Source organism: Amblyomma maculatum, chromosome 7 (genome assembly GCF_055883805.1).
Source record: "Amblyomma maculatum isolate TAMU_Amacu chromosome 7, ASM5588380v1, whole genome shotgun sequence".
Classification (NCBI taxonomy): domain Eukaryota; kingdom Metazoa; phylum Arthropoda; class Arachnida; order Ixodida; family Ixodidae; genus Amblyomma; species Amblyomma maculatum.
In genome coordinates, this window is record NC_139350.1 from 121,895,425 (window position 1) to 121,900,908 (window position 5,484).

Sequence of the window (5,484 nt, forward strand, 5' to 3'; positions counted from 1 at the left end):
TCAACAAAACCACTGATGGCATGCTGACACATTGGTCTCCCAAGTCACCGATTGCATATGCTTCATAAATCTCTCTTGCGAACTTGTCCTTCATCCTTTTCATAACCCTAACACTGTGAAGGTCAGCCGGACATTTTTGGTCTCTACAACCAACGCAGTCTTTGAGTGCACAGTGAGATTAGTGCCAGACTTGTCCGATATTGCCATAGCGTGCTCTCTAATCCTGTCATTGAGACATCTTCCTGTCTGTCTAATATATTTCTTTCCACAATGCAAGGGAATCTCATAAACAACCCCCTGAAAACACTTAGAGTACCTAGTCCGGTGCGAAGTTTTGCATCCAGTGTTGAAGTCCTGTTTGTTAACCTGCACACACATCTCTTTAGCTCTGTTTGGTGCCGTTGGAATAATCCGGATGCCGTGTCTTTGACCCATATTCATTAGATTATGGGTGAAGCCATGCATATATGATACCACTACCACTTGTTTCCTTGAGTAAGGTTTTCTTTTCGAATCCTCCGCTTGATCGGCAGGACAATGCTTTCTATTATGCTACACAGCAAATGCTCAGGATACCCTTCCTCCAGAATCCTCTCAGTCCGGCTTAAAAAACTTTTTTTAACATGGTGGTGGCATGATTTGTTGAGAGCTGACGTCAATGCAGCTTTCGCAACACCTCTTTTTACTGTCTTTGAATTTTGGGACATATACGGAAGAAACTGCTTGTTCGCTCTTGGCTGGTAAGTCCAACATGAGTCTTCTGGTAAGAATTCAAGACTCAAATCCAGGAAGCGCCAAACACCTTCCTTTGGAAGTTCCCAGGTGAATCTTAGATCAGGGCAACCTTCTTCAAACGCACCAAGGGCTATGTCCTCTAGTTGATCAATCGCCTTTCCTTTCTCTAACTCACACAATACCAAAAAGTCGTCAACGTAACGAAAAATCTTTACAATGCCTTTATCTTTAATAGCCGTCAGGATCCTTCTGTCTCATGCGGCTAGGTACACATCGCTCAGAACAGGAGCAACTCTCGAACCTATGCATACACCACTCCTTTGTACATACAATATTCCGTTATGGGATACAACAGTTGAGTTGAGATAGGCTGCAATCAGCTCCAAGAATGTAGCTACAAACACCCCCGCTGAATTCTGGAGAACAATAGCCTGCTTATCGAATTTTCTCGTAGTTCTTTCAACAAGCCTTTTTGTGGGATAAAATAGTACATGTCTTCAATATGGAGTGAAAATCCAGAAAGTCTCTTCTTATCATATCCCTTGATCTCAGATATTATCTCCTCAGAGTTTTTTTTATTCTAAAGGAATCATCCACATGTGCTTGGCCGAGATGCTTGGCCAAGTATTCCGAGACTAGCATACGGCTGCTTCGGGTCATAAACGGAGTGATATTACCCTTCCTTGTCAACTCTCAGTGCTCCTGCGAGCCAACTATTGAGGATTGATGACTTACTAGCCTCGGTACACGAAAGGAAGAAGCGCCATGACCATTCTTCCCACGAAAAAGTCGTCGCAGTCGAAAAGCGAGGGCGACGGCTCCGAGCCGAGCTCGTTTCATGGCGACCGCCATGGTCACTCGAGCCATTCTGCCGAGCAGTACAATTTCGCGAACCGCAACTCGCCGCCGCGCTGGGCGGCGGCCAACGCCAGCTCGCGGGGCGAGAAGCGGCCTGCACACGCGTCCGCCAGTGGTTTCGACGAGTTCGACGCTGTCGACAGCAGCCCGAGCCACTCCAAGCGCAGGCACAGGGCATCGCCTCACCGAAGCCTGCGCAAGGCCCACCATCGCGCGTCTGGCGTGAATAGCTTCGCCGCCAAGCCGAGCACGTCACAGGGAGCCAAAAGACCAGCGGTCGAGGACGCGGCCTCGGCGTGCGACGACGCCGACCCAAGCGGCTACAACTCAGGAGACGAGTACGACAAGCCGCTCGAACTTTGAACCACCGAGGAGTTCAAGGAGAGGGAGTACCACTTTGAAAAGAAGCCTGCCACGCTGGTCATCTTGCTCTGGTGCTCCATTGCAACAGTGGTGACTCGCAACTAGCTCAGCGTTCGACTCTATTATTGTTCCCCCCCATTCAAATAAAGCTAAGGAATTAGCGCAGGTTCGAAATAAAGCCAAAATCGGCGAAGACATTATTTTAATTGGGAAGTTTCGGACAGCAAGGGTAATATAAAGTGAATTTGCCGGCGTTTGGGTTCGAACCTCAATTCCTCTGCATACGAGGCGGGCTCGCAACAAACAAGCCGCGAAGGGTATTTGGTAAGAGGCGTGTTACAGTGGCACCTAATGAACGCGTCGCAGTGATTACAAATAAAAAAAGATGAAAAATAACAAGAAAATGAAACACAACAACGAAAACTTCGCTATCGCGTAAACCCTTGAGGATCATAAGCGTCTCGAAAGTTTTTATTTCATTCAGCATTACCAAGGGTTTTACTAAAGTCCCGCGTTCTTCAATTAACGAAATAAAGCAGCGCTAAAAATGGTGCCCGGTTTACCTAATCATTTTTGTCCTTATATCGGGCCCGATTGATCATCCTCGAAAAACATTCTTTCTCGATATCTCATCCTGAAGTGACGCTAATACCCCCTAAAGAGCAAGCGCCCATCAAAGCCAACGTACGCATACTTTCCTTAGGTCGGAACGGGTAACCTCAAAAAGCGATGCTCTATCATCATCATCATCATCAGCCTGATTATACCCACTGCAGGGCGAAGGCCTCTCCCATATTTCTCCACTTAACCCGGTTCTGTGCTAGCTGCATCCACTTCACCCCTGCGAACTTCTTAATCTCATCCGCCCACCTAACTTTCTGCCGCCCCCTGCTACGCTTTCCTTCCCTTGGAATCCAGTTTGTTACCCTCAGCGACCATCGGTTATCCTCTCTTCGTACTACATGTCCTGCCCATGTCCATTTCTTCTTCTTAATTTGTACTAGAATGTTGGTAACTTGAGTTATTTCTCTGACCCACTCTGCACGCTTTCTCTATCTCTTAATGTTACCCCTACCATTTTTCGTTCCATAGCCCTCTGGGTTGTCCTCAGCTTAAGTCGAACTCTCTCGGTTAGCCTCCACATTTCAGCCCCATAGGTGAGTACAGGCAAGATGCAACTGTTGTATACTTTCCTCTTGAGCGATACCGGTAAGCTGCTAGTCATAAGCTGTGATGCTCTATAGCGGAAGCAAATGTTTGAGAAAAATAGGATGCTTGTCAATTTCAAGACATCTATTAAGTGTTGGTTTTCGTAAAGTGTTTTGTAGTACACAATAAACGCTCGAAATGCAAAACAAATTGAAATCCTCAAATTCGCCTACTCAGCTGTGGGCGTGTTTCATGACTGCCTCTGCCCAGTTGTAATCGGCTTCGTATATAAAGTTAAGAAACGTGCTTCTATGGAGTGGGAGATCCCAGAGTCTTACTTTTGGAAGAAGGTTAAAGAATTGGTAATATGGCTATTATATCTACAGGTGCGTGCTTACTTTACCTGCCACCAACAAAACATGGTGCCATATGATCGAAACACTCTTACTTTTTGGTCATGTACTCCCGCATCGCCCCAGTGGCAGTTAATGAGACGAAGCACACTCGCTTAGAGAGCCCCAATCCATTTCCAATATTATGCGGTCTGATGCATATTTTGTGAATAAGTTTTATGAGCATACTGCGAAGCTATACCGACTCATGTGCGTCAAATAAAAGATACTTCACGATAACAGCAATGTTGTGTTATACAATTATACGTGACGCTATTTATATCCACCTGCATTGAGCAGCGCAGCAGTCAAAATTCTAATCTGTCACTGTGAGTTTTATACGGCAGACTGATTTTACCTCGTACCAATATTCTATTATGGGTTCCGATGTTCGAAACTATGATAATGTCGTTTAATGGCTGAGTTAGTATTCTACTGTATCAATTAAATAACTCTCATCGTTAGCGGAACCCGAAACGACAAAAAACGTAAATATTTGCAAGGACGCACAACTCCTCACGTTTGAGTACGTCGCCTATGCGACTAGAATGCGGTTTGTGACAATTTCGTGGTTTTGCCAGTTTTCTATTTGCAATAGTGTATCAACTCATCGATATCCACTACTGCAGCATAGGGCGCGTGCTACTTAGCAGAAGCACATGGGAATACCGCCGATTATGTCACTTTGTGTAGTCTGTTGAGACATGCAATTTATTCGTTGTATATGCGGTCCAAGCATACAAAGTGAAGAAATAAAATTGCAAACGACATTACAAATTAGTAAACAGACACTGTTATTCGGGAACACCCTAAACCATAGGAAACGGTGTAACGCAGTGGTACGGCAAGCGAAAGGCTTCTGGCGGCAGCAGTTTATAAAGAAACCATAAGAAAAATATGTTGCCGGCCGTGGCAATTGATATCAAGTAGCTTAAGCACATTCTAGTGGAAATTAAGAAGAATAAATGGACATGGGCAGGACATGTAGTGCGAAGAGAGGATAACCGATGGTCGCTGAGGGTAGCAAACTGGATTCCAAGGGAAGGAAAGCGTAGCAGGGGGCGGCAGAAAGTTAGGTGGGCGGATGAGATTAAGAAGTTCGCAGGGGTCAAGTGGATGCAGCTAGCACAGAACCGGGTTAAGTGGATAAATATGGGAGAGGCCTTCGCCCTGCAGTGGGTATAATCATCATGATGATGATGATGATGATGATGATGACCTTAAGCACCCGAGCGCGGGCTGTGGGAAACAAAAGGAACAGAGAGGGGATAGCGAAGCACTATGGAGACCGACCATGCAACAGACCCGAGATCGAATAATTCTTACATGTGGCGGGGAGACGCGCACATTCGAAACATTTAACGCTAAGGAGAGACACTGCGTGCGATAGCAAGCCTTAAGAATCTAGGGAGCAGAAACATTCGACTTAACGACGAACCTTTAAATTAGAGAGTGCTGCATTAGGACGTCTTGCACTTGCCATCTCTCATAAACGACCGGGAGACGTCAAAGCCTTCCCACACTGGCTCCTGTGAGAACGGTTTGTTCGTATCTTAACTTGTTTCAGCTGCCGATAATGAAGTGCAATGGTCGCCGAGGAAGCGGTGGCTTGCCGCCAAGACAACACGCAGCAGCACGTACAGTTTGGTGATACTTATGATTGGTATGTTCCGTTTAGTGGTCTAAAATTAATTAGTTGGCAGACTTAACAGCGCTAATACGTAATACGGAGAATAACGCAACTTTTCATCAAAGCAAAAGCCCTTGCTCCGAACGTTCGCGCTAGAAAACTTGGAGCCTTTTTGTGCTGTGGAATAGCTGCGTCGGTTTCCTTAAACCTTATAGGCCAGTACAAGGTTTAACGTCCTAAAGTGGTTACGCCTATCAGGGACACCGCAGTGGATGGCTCCGGACACTTTCGACTGTACGGCTTCATTTAAAGCGCGCTGACATCGCATAATACATGGGTGCCTTGATTTTCGCATGC